Source organism: Canis lupus, chromosome 12 (assembly GCF_003254725.2).
Source record: "Canis lupus dingo isolate Sandy chromosome 12, ASM325472v2, whole genome shotgun sequence".
Lineage (NCBI taxonomy): Eukaryota > Metazoa > Chordata > Mammalia > Carnivora > Canidae > Canis > Canis lupus.
In genome coordinates this window covers 53,959,335-53,976,059 of record NC_064254.1, presented here as the reverse complement: position 1 = coordinate 53,976,059, position 16,725 = coordinate 53,959,335, and the positions used below count along the sequence as shown (strand labels likewise).

The 16,725-nt window shown below is 34.7% G+C and overlaps 1 long non-coding RNA gene across 4 annotated transcripts in view; it reads left to right on the top strand.

Moving 5' to 3' along the window:
- The window catches only part of LOC112658582 (uncharacterized), a 47,755-nt gene extending 35,385 nt beyond the window's left edge, over positions 1 to 12,370 (top strand). The window contains exon 7 of one of the 4 annotated variants that reach the window (XR_007401310.1): positions 12,089 to 12,370. This is a non-coding gene — a long non-coding RNA (uncharacterized LOC112658582). The remainder of the gene's footprint in view (positions 1 to 12,088) is intronic. The other 3 variants (XR_003135809.3, XR_003135811.3, XR_003135810.3) reach the window with 3 other exon arrangements.
- The last annotated feature ends 4,355 nt before the right edge of the window (positions 12,371 to 16,725 follow it).

Here is a 16,725-nt window from a genome sequence, read left to right as displayed (position 1 = left end):
AAAACAATGCCTGAAACGGGCAAAGAGGACCATTGAAGATGACTGGACTGAAGGCAAATGCAACTCAGCCATAACAGTAGTGTGCAAGCAAAAACCATATGAGATATCTCTGAAGCACCAGGTTCTGATAAATAGGGCACTATATTACCTCTTCTTCATAAGGGCAACATTTACAAGAACAGGAGGTATAGCCAACATTCCTAACACATAAAAACAGACATAGAGACTTGGACAAAATGAGGAGACAGAGGAATATGCCCCAAATGAAGACCAGGACAGAATCAGAGCAAGAGAGCTATATGAAACAGAGATAAGTAATATGCCTATCAGATAATATAAATTAATGGTCATATAGATACTCCCTGAACTTGAGAAAAGAGTGGAGGGTTACAGGGAGACCCTCAACAAACAGATAAAAAACATAACAGACACAAAAAACTCAATAGCTGAAATTTAAAATATGCTAGAGGGAATAAATAGTAGACTAAAGGAAGCAAAAGAACAGGTCAGTGACTTGGGGACCAAGTAGTTGAAAGCAGTCAAACTAAACAGGAGAGAGAAAAAAGACTATTAAAGAATGAAAATAAATTCAGGGAACTCAGTGACACCATCAAGCATAACAACAGGGATTGCATTTGCATTATAAGAATTGCAGGAGTAAAGAAGCAAAGGAGTAGAACATTTATTGGAAGATATAATAGCTGAAAAATTCTTTAATCTGGAGTAGGAAACAGAAATCTAGATCCAGGAGTTATAGAGAGCCCCCAACAAATTCATCCTAAGGATATCCACACCAAGACACACAGTAATTAAAATGGCAGAACACAATGATAAGATAATTTAAAAGCAGCAAGAGAAAATAAAAGAGTTATAAACAAGGGAAAATCTATAAGACTATCAGCTGATTTTTCAACAGTAACTTTGCTGGCCAGAAAAAAGTGGCATCATATATTCAAAATGCTGAAAGAAAAAAACCTGCAACCAAGAATATTCTATTCAGTAAGGCTGTCATTCAGAAGAGGAAAGATAAGGAATTTCCCAGATAAACAAAAACTAAAGGAGCTATGACCACTCAACCAGTCATACAAGAAATGTTTAGGGGATTCTTTCAATGAGAAGGAAAGTTTATAAGCAGGGGTGAGAAAAGTAGAAAGCACAAAAGCAGGAAAATTAAATATATCTATAAAAATCAGTCAAAGGATTCACAAAATAAAAAGATGTAAAGTATGACACTCTTCAGCTAAAACGGGGGGAGGGGAGTAGAAAGTTAAGTGTTTTTAGAATGGATTTAAACCTAAGTGATCATCAACTTAACATAGACAACTACATGCATAAGATGTTACATATGAACCTAATGGTATCCATAAATCAAAACCCAGTAAGAGATACACAAAAAAAGGAAGGAATCCAGTTATTTCACAAAATAAAACAGCAAACCATGTCAGAAGAGAGCAAGAGAACAAATAAGAACTACAAACATAACCATAAAACAAGTGACAAAATGGGAGCAAATACATATCTAATAACAATTACTTGGAATGCAAATAGACTAAATGTTCTAATCAAAAGGCTTGGCTGATTCTCTTTCTCTCTCTCTCTAAAATAAATAATTGTTTTTTTTTGTTTGTTTGTTTGTTTTAATGGGGCATCAATTGGTTAAGTGTCTGACTTGGTTTTAGCTCAGGTAGTGATCTCATGGGTCATGTTCTGCACTCAGCAGGGAGTCTGTGTCAACTCTCTCCCTCTCCCCCCTACCTCTCTCCCTCAAATAAATAAATTTTAAAAATAAAATTTAAAAAATATGGCTTACAAAACGGGGAGAAAAGCAAGACACATCTATATGTTGTCTATAGGAGACTTATTTCAGAACTAAAGAAACATGCAAAGTGAAAGGATGGAAAAAACATTTATCATGCAAAAAGAAGTGAAAAATAAAGCTAGAGTAGTAACATTTAAAACAAATAGATTTTAAAACAAACTTGTGATTACAAGAGACAAACAAGGACACCAAATAATCACAAAGGAAATAATCCAACAAAAAGATATAACAATTGTAAATATTTATGTATTCAAAATGGGAGCACCCAAATACATAGAGTACCTATCAACAAACATAAAGGAAGTAATCAATAGTAATACAATAATAAAAGGAGACTGTAATACACCACTTACATTAATGGTAAATCATCCAAACAGAAAATCAAGGAAATAATGTTACTGAATGGTAAATTGAACCTAGTATACTAACATACATTCAGAACATTCTATCCTAAAACAGAAGAATACACATTCTTTTGAAGTGTACATAGAAGATTCTTCAGAAATAGATCACATGTTAGGCCACAAAATAAGGCTTAACAAACTAAAAAATATCAAAGTCATACTATACTTCTTTTCTGACTACAACACCATGAAGTTAGAAGTCAACCACCAGAAAAAATCTGTAAACACAAAAACATGAAAGTTAAATAACATGCTCCTAAAAAAATGAATGTCAACTAAGAAATCAAAGGGAAAATCAAAAAATAAATGGAGACAAATGTAAATGATAACACAATGGTCCAAAATCTTTAGAATGTAGCAAAGAAAATTTAGAGCAATACAGGCCTACCTCAGGAAGCAAGAAAAATCTCAAATAAAGAACCTAATCTTATACCTAAAGGAGTGAGAAAAAGAACAGAACTCAAACCCAGAAAAAGAAAGGAAATAAAGATTAGAGCAGAAAGAAATAAAATGGAAACAAATAAAAAACCAGTACAACAGACCAGGAACTTGTTATTTGAAAAGATTCACAAATTTATAAACTATTAGCTGAACTCATCAAGGGGAAAAAAAAAAAAAGAGTACTCAAATAAAATCAGAAATGAAAGAGGAGAAATAACAAGTAATGATTCAGAAATACAATGGATTATAAGAGAATATTAAGAAAAATTCTTGCCAACAAATTAGACAATGTATGTATCTAGATATTTCTAGATACATAAAACCTTTCAAAATGAAATCAGAAAGAAATAGAAAATTTGAACAGATTACCTGCAATGAAATTGAATCAGTAATCAAAAAATTCTCCAAAACAAAAGTCTAGGATGAGATGGCTTTACAGGCAAATATTATCAAACACTTTAAGAGTTAATACCTATCCTTTTCAAACTATTCAAGAAGGAGAAAGAAAGAAGAAGAAGAAGAAGAAGAAGAAGAAGAAGAAGAAGAAGAAGAAGAAGAAGAAGAGAAGGAGGAGGAGGAGGAGGAGGAGGAGGAGGAGAATGAAAACTTCCAAATTTATTCCACCAAGCCAGCATTACCCTGATACTAAAACCAGATAAAGATACTACAAAGAGAGAGAGAGAGAGAGAGAGAGAGAGAGACAGAGAATATAAGCCAATATGTCTGATGAGCATAGATTAAAAAAAAAAAATCCTCAACAAAATAACAGCAGATTGAACCAATAATACATTAAAAATCATTCAACATGATCAAGCGGGATTTATCCCCAGGATGCGAGGGTGGTCTGACATTTGGAAATCAATCAGTGTGGTACATCACATCAACAAGAGAAAGCATAAGAACTATATAATTACTTCAGTAGAGTTTGCAGAAAAGCATTTGACAAAGCACAACCATCTATTCATGACAAAAATCCTTAACAAAGTAGGTTTAGAGGGAATATATACATCAGCGTCATAAAGGCCATATAAGAAAAACCCACAGCTAACATACTCAATGGTGAAAAACTGAAAGCTTTTCCCCTAAGGTCGGAAACAAGACAGTGGATGTCACCACTTTTATTTGACATAGTACAGGAACTCCTAGACACAGCAATGAGACAAGAAAAAGAAATAAAAGACATGAAAAGTGATAAGTGAGGAGTAAGATTTTCACTATTTGCAGATGACATATTATATATCAAAAAACCCCCAAAAATTCCACCAAAAACCAGTTAGATCTCATAAATGAATTTAGTAGTCACCGGATACAAAATCAATGTGCAGAAATTTGTTGTAATTATTATACCAAAATGAAGCAGCAGAAAGAGAAATTAAGGAAACAATCTCATTTACAATTATACCAAATATAATAAAATGCCTAAAAAAAACTTAACCAAGGAGGTGGGAGACCTGTGCTCTGAAATTTATAAAACATCAAGGAAAGAAATTGAAGATGATATCAAGTGGAAAGATATTCCACGCTCATGGATTGGGAGAACAAAATATTGTTCAAATATCCATATTACCCAAAAAAAATCAACACATTTAATGCTATAACTATCAAAATACCAACAGTGATTTTCACAGAACTGGAACAAATAATCCTAAAATTTATATGGAACCATGAAAGACCCAGAATAGCCAGAGCTATCTTGAAAAAGAACAAAACAGGAGGTATAAGAATCCCAAATTCCAAGACATACTACAAAGCTGTAGTGATCAAAACAGTATACCACTGGTACATAGATCAATAGAACAAAATAAAAAGTCCAGAAAAAAACCCATACCCTTATGGTCAATTAATCTAACAAAGGAGGCAAGAATATGAAATGGGAAAATACAGTCTCTTCAACTAATGGTGTTAGGAAAACTGGAAAGTACATACAAAAGAATGATTCTGGACTAATTTCTTACACCATACTCCAGAACAAACTCAAGATGGATTAAAGACCCAAACGTGAGATCTGAAACCATAAAAAAATCCCAAAAGAGAGCACAGGCAATAATTTTCTGTTATTAGCAATTGCAACATTTTTCTAGATATGTATCCTAGGAAATCAAAAGCAAAAATAAACTATTGGGATTGCATAAAAGTAGAAAACTTCTGTATAGCAAAGGAAATAATCAATAAAACAAAAGGACAACCTACTGAGTGGGAGAAGATATCTGCAAATGATATATCTGATTAGGCGTTACTATCCAAAATATATAAACATCTTATACAACTCAATGCCAAATAAAACCCCAATCAATCTGATTTAAAAATGGGCAGGAGACATGAACAGACTTTTCTCCAAAGAAAATATACAGATGGCCAACAGACACATGAAACAATGCTCAACATCACTAGTCATCAGAGAAATGCAAGGCAAAATCATAGTCAAAATCACAATGAGATATCATCCTTCACCTGTCAGAGTGACTAAAATCAAAACACAAGAAACCACAAGTGCTGACAAGGATGTGGAGGAAAAGGAATCTTCATGCCCTGTTGGTGGGAATGCAAACTTGTGCAGCCACTGTGGAACATTGTATGGAGGTTCTTCAAATAATTAAAAATGGAATTGCCATATGATCCAGTAATTCCACTACTGGATAGGTACTCAAAGAATACAAAAACACTAATTTGAAAAGATACATGCACGCCTATGTTCACTGTACCAAAATATGGAAGCAGCTCAAGAATCCAGCAACAGAAGAATTGATAAAGAAGGTGGTGTGTGTGTGTGTGTGTGTGTGTGTGTGTGTGTAATGGAATATTACCCCGTTTAAAAAAGGATGAAATCTCGCCATTTCTAACAACATGGATTGACCTAGAGGGTATAATGCTAAGTGATAAGTCAGTCACAGAAAGACAAATACCATATGATCTCACTCACATGCGGAATTTGAGAAACAAAACAATCAAAGAAAAAGAGAGAGAAACAAAAAAAACAGATTCTTAAATATAGAGAACTGATGGTTACCAGAGGGGAAGTGTGTGTGGGGAGATGAGTGAAATAGTTCAAGAGGATTAAGAGTATATTTGTCATAATTGAGCACTGAATCATAATGTGTAGAAATGTTGCATTGCTATATTGTATACTTGAAACTAATATAACAGTGTATATTAACAATACTGAATTTTTTTTTAAAACAAATATATATTTTTTAAAAAATCATCACCAAACCCAAGGTCATCTAGATTTTCTCCTATATTGTATTATTCTGTATTACCTTCTATAAGTTTTATAATTTTTTTATAATTTTTGTTTTATTTATCCATTTCAAGTTAATTTCTGTGAAAGATGTAAGATCTGTGTGTAGGCATGTTTTTTTACATGTGAATGTCTAGTTCTAGCACCATTTGTTAAAGAGCTTATCTTTTCTCCATTGTATTGCCTTGGTTCCTCTGTAGATTACAATTCTTTAGAATAATTTCCTGATATAGTCATGTGGCAGAGGTAAATGCTATATATTCAGCAAACCCCAACATGGGAGAGACCATGTATTTGAGTTCTATTCAAAGGAATGTGAGCACAAATTGTGTCTGCTGCTTATAATTTCACAATCTTTTATTCCCTCTCTTTGCCAGGTCATGCATTTTAGCAGCAAAACCCCTAGACAGATAGAATCTGGATCCCTGGTGAACACTGGGCTTTCAAGGACACCTGCCTGACCTGCCTTAGAATATAAGAATGAAACTTATATTTCTATTGTGTTAAATCACCAAAATCATCAAACGTGGCAAATACTATTACTTATCCTTAATACTATGGAGCAGTGTAATACAGTAATAATTTTTTAAGAATCTCCAAAAGCCAGAGATTATTTTAGAAAACAGTTGTTTCATTGAATTAAAAATATATTAGGGCAGCCCCAGTGGCCCAGCGGTTTAGCGCCACCTTCAGCCTGGGGTGTGACCTGGAGATCCGGGATCGAGTCCCACGTCGGGCTCCCTGATGGAGCCTGCTTCTCCCTCTACCTGTGCTTCTGCCTTTTTCTCTATCTCTCTGTCTGTCATGAATAAATAAATAAAATATTTAAAAATATATATGTATTAAAAATTCTAGCATTAAAATTATAATTTTTCTTATACAAAATTAAATAGTGCTATATTTAATAGCATTAAGTATCTATAAAACCTACATGCCAGTGAAAATATCTAACACTGATTACTTCTAGATTTTTAACAATAATCCACTTTATTTTTGACATATAACCTTCAGCACTATCATTAAGACAGCTTCTTACAGACTCTTATCCCCTGTAAAAACCATTGTCGTGGCAATCAAAGAAAGAATAAAATAGCTCTTTTGCATGGTTTAAACATCTTTCACTCGAATTACTTAAACTTTTATATTAAATTCATGTAGTTATAGTACAAATAATAGTGGAAATATGTGTACAGATAATTAAATATAGAGAATATATTTTTCAGGTTAAGTGCATCTTTATTGATTTTCTGCCTCATTGAACTATCAATTTACTGGAAGAGTGGTGTTGAAGTATCTAATCACAGTAGTGGATTTGTCTATTTCTCTTCACAATGCTATTAGTGTTTGCCATCACATATTTTGACACTCTGTTTTGATGTAAACATGTTTAAGATTGTTAGATTGTCTTGGAGAATTGATTTCTTTATCATTATATAATATTCTTTTTTATGGCTGTTTTTCTTATTCTCAAGTCTCCTTTTTCTAAAATTAATATACCTATGCAAGGTTTCTTTGGATAAATGTTAGGATCATATATACTTTACTATCTCTTTACTTTTTTTTTAACACCCATAGGAGAGAAAGAGAGTGAGTGAACACAGGGGGAGGGACGGAGGAAGAGAAAGAATCCCAAGTAGGCTCCACACTCAGCTCAAAGCCAACATGGAGCTCATCTCACAACCCTGAGATCATGACCTGAGATAAAATCAAGAGTAAGACACTTAATCAACTGAGCCACCCACGGGCCCCTCTATCCCTTGATTTTTAATCTATCTCAGTCCTTATATTTAAAATGACTTTCTAGAGGATCCCTGGGTGGCTCAGCGGTTTGGCACCTGCCTTTGGCCCAGGGCGCGATTCTGGAGTCCCGGGATCGAGTCCCACGTCAGGCTCCCGGCATGGAGCCTGCTTCTCCCTCCTCCTGTATCTCTGCCTCTCTCTCTCTCTCTCTCTGTATCTCTCTCTCATAAATAAATAAATAAATGTTTAAAAATAAATAAATAAAATGACTTTCTTGTAGACAAAATAGTTGGCTCTTATTTTGTTATCCATTCTGACAAGTGATAATTAAATCAGTATATTTAGACCATTCATATTTTAAGTAATTATTTTTATAGTTAGATTAATATCTATGTTTTTATAAGGTTCTATTTGTTGTATTTATTCTGTTTCCCTTCTTTCTTTGCTTCCTTTAAGTTGGTCATTTCATATATTTCACTTACCTCTTCTCTGAGCAAATCAGTTATACTTTGAAACATTTTTAGTGATTGTCCTAGAGTTTCTAATTATTTTTTTTAGCTAATCTAAGTCAGTGTTGAAATAACACTATACCATTTTACATGTAGGTTGCATTTATGATACATCTCTAATTATTCCATCTTGTCCCTTGGGATATTGCTATTAATTGTATCAAGTGTCCAGATATTATGGTCAGTAAATACATAAAGACATTGTTACCTTTAGACATTAAAGATCATTAAAGAATAAGAAAAGTAAAAGATTGTATTTTGCCTTTATGTATTCCTTCTCCGATGCTCCTCCTCACATAAATCCTGGTTGCTGATCTTTATCATTTTCTTTCTCCTTGAATAGTGTATTTTAACATTTCTTGTAGGCATGAATCATGTTGATAGGTTCCCTCAGTTTTTGTCTGAGAAAGTATTCTGGTTTGCTTTTGAAGCATAATTTCACTGACTACAGAATTCTAGGTTGGTGGGTTTTTTTTCTTTCAGTTCTTTAAATATTTCACTTCACCCTCATCTTGTCTCTCAGTGCCTGATATAATTCTTATTCTTGTTCCTCTCTAGGTATGGGGGTGTCCCCTCCAGGCTTCTTTCAAGAGTTTCTCTTGGATTTTCTGCATTTTGACTAATATATTCCTAGTTGTCATATTTTTTTGTTTGTTAAGTATTTAACCTATTTGGTATTCTCCAAGCCTCCTGGATCTGTGCTGTGCTGTCTACTGTTAACTTGGAAAATTATCGCCATTTTAATTTCAAGTATTTATTGTTTAATTCTCTTTTTGTCACATTATTACTACAATTATATTTATGATATACCTCTGATATTAAGGTTTTATGCGTGTTTCTTTCTGGTTTATTATTTTTTTCTATGTATTTCCTTTTGGGAATTTTATATTGACATATTTTCAGGTTCACTAATTATTTCTTCAACCATGGCTAGTCTACTGATGAACTCTTCATCTTTGTTCTAGTGTTTTTGATTGAGCATTTCTTTTTTGATACTTTCTTAGAGTTTACATCATTTTGCTTACATTAACCACTGTTCTTGCATGTTATCTACCTTTTTTCATGACAGCCCTTAACATATTAATCATAGTTAATTTCCCTATCTGTTAAATCCAATATTAGTATCAGATGTGAGTCTGGTTTGACATTGTCCCTTTCTCTTCAGTGTTTCCTCTTGCCTTTTGGCATGTTTTGCAAATTTTATTGAAAGACATCATATTGGGTGATAGGTTTCATGTTAATCTTGTTATGAATTCAGCTGTGTCTAATAATTTCTGTCATTGTAGATTCTAGAGGCTTTAATCCCTCCACTGTCCCTGTTTTTTGACACTCTGCTGACTCCTCCTTAAATAGACTTTCTGTCTTGCCACTCTTTCTGTTTTAAATCATTTTTATTATACTAGAGAACTACTGGTATGATGGTAGATCTGAGGGAGGGTAAGTTTTCTATAATCTTATTGATTTATTCTGTCTGTTAGTGGTCTTGGGTCCCCAGTCTATGAACTTCAAAGTGTTTCTCCAGTGGCTTAGCTTTTTATGCCTTAGGTGACAAAAAAAGGGTAGAGGGTGCTGGACTGGAAAGAATGACCTCCTTCAAGTTGAGATAAGGCTCTAGTAGGTCTTTGCAAAGTAGACTTTTATAGAAAATATTCTGGACATAGTTCAAAATGATTACTCTCCCTCTTCACCTGCTAGATTTAGAACTTTATTTTGTGAACCTGGTGGGCTTCCTGCAGGTGATACACATGAAATTGTAAACTCCAGTAAGACTATGGCTGCAGGAGTTTCTCACTACCATGGTAATCCACATTCAGGTTATAGTAATTCATCAAAAGTGTCATCTAATACTGCTATCTGTTCATGGCTCCAGCAGCGTTTGATGCAGAAAGGCAGATCTTGACTGTGACTATGTATTCATCTATCTCTTGAGATTTCTAGACGACAGTTTTCCTTAAGACCTCAAATGCTTAGAAATAGTTGATTTCCAGTTTATTCTGTCTTCTCTGGTTGTAAGGACAAGCTCGATGATTTCCAGGTTCTTTACATGTTTACACTTATATCCTACTATATGTTAGAGCTAAAAGTGAAATTCCTAGAATATATTTCTAAAATATAATTTCCCAGTTTTTTCAAGCATAAGGCATTGTCTTTCCAACAAATGAATATACTTTCTTTCCCCCTTTTTCCTCCTCCCTCCTTGCCTGCTTGCTTCCTTTCCTCTCATCTCTCTCTTTCTACACCAAACTCCACATTCTGCAGTTTTTAGACTGAGGATATACTTTATTGTAAAAGACTTAAATTCAGCCAATTTTTTACTTCTTTGGCCCAGTACTTATAATTACTTGGCAACATTTTTAAAAACATGAGATTTCATACAAAAGTAAAGATTTGCTCTTTCTCTTCAAAATTGAAAGTGCTGGCAATGATGAGTTCAAAATTATACACAGAAACTATAATTTAAAGTCAATTGCAGATGTTTCATTTAGACTAGGTATGTTCTATTGTATCTATCACATTGAATAGAAACACTTATTTTATTTATGTTAACTTCTCCCAGCCATACATTTTGTTTTGCTACTGAAATGCAGTTGTGATCCAAACTCCTTGGAATTAAATCAGATCTCACAGGTTAATAGCACAGCTCCTGATGAGACAACTCTCACATCAGACACCAATCATGGGCTCTGGATTCACCTGTACTCTTACTATCAGGTTACAAATGAGCAGTTTCCCCACTAACCTCTCAGGTTGAAAATTTAGCTAGAATGTACTATTCATAGAACTCAGGTAAGTGCTATACTTATGGTTGTGATATTATTATAAAGGAGGAAAATAACAGCCAGCTAAAAGAGACCCAAAGAGAAAGCTCTGGGAGCAAACAAGAAGCTTCCATATCCTCAGAACATGTTAATTTTCACATCAGGATATATCACCAAGAAATTCATCATGACCTTTGGTGACCAGCTTGAACTGATATTTTATTATGTAGGCATGATTTAGTAAATCTCTGTGGTTGAACTCCATCTCTAGCATTTCTCCACTCCCAAGAGGGCAGGCTGATCTCACATGGCTCAAAGCTCCAATCCACTAATCACTTCTGCTGTGTTCTAGTCCCCATCATGAGTCATTTCATTAACATAAACTGTTTTGGAGCCAACCATTAGTCACCTAATTAGCATTAATTCAGGTATGACCCTAGGGTCCTGCCACTGTATAACAAAGACACCCCTACCACTCAGGAAATTCCAAGGGTTTAGAGGGTTTTTTCCCCAGAAACCAGGGACAAAGAGAAGCCAATTTTCATACCATACTACAGGCATACATACTTAGAGGCCAAGTTCTGAAGACATAAAACTATAAGCAAAAAATGCAGTCATTGAGAAAAGATAGAGGTTGGTCTGTCAATAAAGAAAACTAGAGGCTACATTACAAGTACTGATAATTATTAGATGCTAACTAATCATTTAAGTTGAGTTGTAAATTCAGCAATTTCATTAAATTTTGTACTCAAGTAAATAACTTAATTCAGAGTACTAAAAATCATAATAGCTAACATTTACAGATTTTTCCAGTGTGCAAACTACTATACATTTTAAATATTTTATCTCAAAAATCTCAGAACAGTTCTGCAAGATGAGCATTGTTTTTCCAGTTTTACAGATAATGCATTTTTCTCCATTCGATAAAATAATATTCAAAGACAAATGCAAATAAGTGGCAGAACAATGATTGAATCCACCTATAAGACAGTTTTAAATATTGAAATATATTTTGCAAATATAAGTTAAATTAATATGCTTACCTAACTACTCTAAAGTTGTAGAATTAATTTTGACTGAATCTCATTTTTTAAAAAATTGTTCCATTACTGAATACAAAGTAATACGAATAATAATTTTACCTAAATATTTTTTCTTTAATTCATTTGCTTTTGTAGTGGAAGAAAGAAATGGATAATTTCCTCTATGCCCTACCAAATTCTCTTAACTGAAGATGACATTTAAGCCTGAGTCCTAAGCTATTTTGGAGCGTTACTCATTTTCCCTGGGTAGCTTCCATGTATACCCGAACTATATGTGTTAATAAACTACTGGTTTTTGTTGTTGTTGTTGTTGTTGTTCTGTTTTGTTTTTTTTATTCCTAAAGACAAAAGAAAGGTGTGAGGGAGGGAGGCTAATTATGAGAAGGCAACCAGGAAAAGCATAGCAAAAAAGGGTAAGTTTTATTATGAAGACTAAACCACTGCCTTCTCCACTGGTAAGATTCTTTTGTGATATCTGTTTCTGGTAATAATAGAGATATATTCTTACAAATATTTTCTTTATAAATGTAAATTTCCTTTACAAAAGGGTAATTTCTGCTGAGTTTTCAGAGCTTCTATATTACTTGATGTTTCTCAAAATAATCACCTCAAAATAATTCTTATTCCTAGGAGACAGATTTTAGGGTGGCCTGTTCTTCTGCCCTTTATTTTGTACTTTAATTTTAATTGTTTATAATCTACATAGAAGCAAACCTAGACTAATTACATTGTAATATATAGTTGAATAATATTGATCAGGAAGCAGAAGGCAAGTTAAGTATAAAGCACAAGCTGACACCACTCTCCCTGCCCCACAATCCCCCACCCCCCAGGTGGGATCTTTGTGACATTCCTCAGACACTCCTACCTGAGCTAAAGCTAAGGGAGGAAAAAGAAATGGTTAACTGATAGAGATTCCTGTCCCATAGTGATGTGGGAAACAAAGGTAGAAGGAATGTAAATAAAATAAAATTTCCATAGAACTTATAGCCCATGGGTAAGTCCTTGAAACAGGCAGGGTGAGATCCCCCTAGGGACTTAACTGGGTGTTAACACTTTGCTAAAGGTAAAAGGCAATCTTAGCCCAACCCCCAGGATCCTGTAAGTCTACTTCAACATGTAAAAATCCCTTTGGAAACTTTCTTTATATCTATTCCCTCCCACCCCAGACTCATGTTGGCAATCATCCCCCAAATATATGACCCACGGATACACATCCAAAAGGTCTCACTGAGTAAAGGATAGGTGGGGCTAGGTAGGGAGACATAGGTAGGGGGCTAGGGGATCAGGCTCACAGAACTCCCAAAAATGTGGCAGTGTCAGGAAACCAGAGATAAGGGAAGAAACCAGACCACCTTGCCTAGGTGTCAGAAGTGGGGTCTTGTTATAACAATCACTTGTGAGCAACAAAGAATTAGTATCTTTTAAAAAGGAAGCAAGCTATTAAAGATGTTATCACTAAAACTTCATAAGAATGTTAAGGCCACAAGCTTCTTGGTCAATTCTAAATAAGACTGTCAGTAGAGGCCCATGTTGGCTGTTGTGCCCAAGATTTCGAATCCGAGAAACCACCAAGGAGCCGACACTGTTGCAAGTACATGAGGATTTATTAACAAGCTGGAGCTTGGGTCTCAGTATACCCGACACAGCGGAGCAGGCACTTGGACGCCAAGGTGGGTTCCAGCTTAGTTTTATGGGCTGGTCTAGGGGACCTCCAGAAGGGGTGGAGGGATTTCTCAAGTTCTGTTTACATTCTGATATGGGGCTTTCATGGACATTAAGCTCTGTTCTCATTCTGATATGGGGCTTTCTAGGGCATTAAGCTGTCTCGCACCTTCCCCCCAACTGAAGTAAGGTTAAGTTCAGCTCTTATTCACAAGGGCCTGAGATGGCTATACTTGTGCTAACGCTGAACTTAAGGTGGAATGGCCTTAATTTTCTCCTCCTTCACATTGGCAACCTTGTCGGGACTCCTCACTCTGGAGAGCTTTTTGTGTATCCTTGCTTAATAAAACTCTACTGCTTTACTCATTCTCTTTTGTCCTCATTCTTCAACTCCGTGAGACAGGAACCTCTCTCTCCTACTTCAATTTCATGAGCCTATATTTATATTTTTAGTTATGGATGTTGATAGATCCAGTTACATTTCAGAATATATGCTGAGCAATATGTTCTATGCCTTTGTAGACCATCATTTGAATACACTTTGTTTTAGTTTCTGTTACTCAATGCATACTTTGTTTTTTTTAACTTTTTAAAAATTGACTTATTCATGAGAGACACAGAGAGAGTAGCAGAGACACAGGCAGCAGAGGGAGAAGCAGGCTCCACGCAGGGAGCCTGACGTGGGACTTGATCCCAGGTCTCTAGGATCACACCCTGGGCTGAAGGTGGTGCTAAACCTCTGGACCACCCGTGCTGTCCTCAATGCACACTTTAGACTGTAGATAAAATCCTTAATTTACTAGTGGATAATTCAGGTTCAGAAAATCTTAAATTGGTATTTATACCAATTTCTTAATGCTACTATTTTTTCCAATTTTAAAATAGATTACAAATAATGTAGAGTGTAAAATCTTGCAGAATATTACATTCCTTAATCTTTAATGGATACTCCTTAGTGTATGAAGATTCTGCCCTCTATTTCCCAGCTCCTATGCAATTTCCTATTACTTAGAAAAACAGGAACAATAGTTATTGGGATAGGAGCTACAAAAGTGGTACATGGAGAAGGACACAGAAATGCAAAGAAGAAAATGCTTAATCACCTATAGTCAAGGTGTACTACATTGGAATAATATTTGAGTTTTTAAACATAAAAATGAAAAATAAATCTTTAATAATAAAAAATTAATAAAAATAACATAAGGAATTTGGGTTAATGTGGCCAAGATATGGTAAGAGCTGAGGCTAGATCTTAACAAAAGCTAGATTACAAAGGTCTTTTATTCCATGCTCCGATATTTAGGTTTTCAACCTAGAGTCAATTGGAAAACATTGAAGGATTTTATTTGCGACAATATCATGATTAGATATATTTTTAGTTATTCTTGTGGTGGTGTGGAATTTATCATCATTTGTAAAGTGACAGTATTAAATGACTTATGGGGTATAACTGGTACGCAAAAGAGTGCACAATCCATAATTGCACAGCTTGATCAATTTTCACCAGGTGGCCATACATGTAACAGCACCCAGATCAAGACAGAACGTGGAACATGGTCAGCCCCACAAAAAGCCACTTGTAACTTTTCCCAGCAACTCATATTCCACCTCAAAGAGAAATAATATCTTGTCTTCTAACATCAAAGATTAGTTGAACTGTCTGTAAATAAAATCATACAGCATACACATTTTATCCTGGCTTTTGTCATTCAGGATTATATTTGCAAGATTACTTGACACTGCTATGCCTAGCCATGGTACCTTTATTTGCAATGCTGTACAGTTTCCCATTTTATAATTACTCCAATTTATGTATCTACTGTTCTTTCTTTTCTTTTTTTTTCCAGTGGGGCAATTATAAACAAGGATACTATTAGCAGTCTTATAAATCTTTTGATGTCCATTTGCCCACATTTTTGTGGATTCTAGACCAAGTTGTGGAATTCCAGATCTGAGAGTGTGCTTTTGTTCAGGTTTAATCCATACTGCTAAACATTTCCAAACAGATTGAGTTTGAGATGTCTGCTTATGATTAAGTAGAGAGATAAAATAGCAAGTAAAAATATATCTCAGGCTCCTAGGAGAACAACATAGGAAGAGTATATGTGTGAGTTATCAGCATCCAGGTGATGGTTAAAGCCACAGGAGGGGATAAGACTACTAGGGGAATAAAATAATGTTGGGAAGAGAAAGCTATAAAGAAGAAACCTAGGAAATCCTTAACTTCCCAAGTGGGCAGAGAAAAAGGAACCCACTGAATCTGAGAAAGACAAGTCACATTTAAAAGAGAATGATTGAAAAGTAATAATATAGACAAATTTACATATATTTCAGGTATAACATAGTAAAAAAACCCACACATTTTGGAAAAAGTTAAAGTGATTAGAATGCCTTTGTTTGAAGATAGTACCTGAAGATCATTTGCTAACTAATAAAGACTATGTAGTGGAGGTAGGGGTGAAAGATCAGATGGACACTAAAGAGGGAATTCCAGGTGAAGTGGAGATTGCATTTAGATTATCTTTCTTTAGTAGAATACATAGGCTCAGAGAAGAGAGATCTCTAAGAGAATGTTGTGAAAATAGCTTGGGAAAGTACATTTGTTGTCTCTTGTTGCCTCTTTGTTGTCACAAGTTTAATGGTGCATGATTTCTGTTAGCTTATTTTTTTCTATTTGTAGAATAAAATTCCACCTTTTTTTTTTTTTTAATAACATCTGCTGGCCATTGATAATATTGCAGCAATGAACTATATACCACAGTGAAGTAGCTTATTAAACCAAACCCCCCCAAGAAAAAGGAGAGAGAGAGAGAGAGAAAGAGAGAGAGAAAAGAAAAGAAAAAAAATGCTAGCATTTTCCCTTTAATTAGCAATATTCACAAGTTTCTTTAAGATTATCCTCAAGTAGTACCAGGGCTCCTATTATATGTGGCACACTGGTCTTGCCACAGCAGCACTGTTCAATAGAGCTTGAAATTAGTGCAAGAGACAGGGATCTTTGACAGCCAGTCTGCTCATGGCCGCCAATTCTGAGCAAATAGCAGCAGTTATTTTGCTCACCGGAGAAATAAGGTTAGTGGAAATATTAAAGAAATGTGAAAGCCACT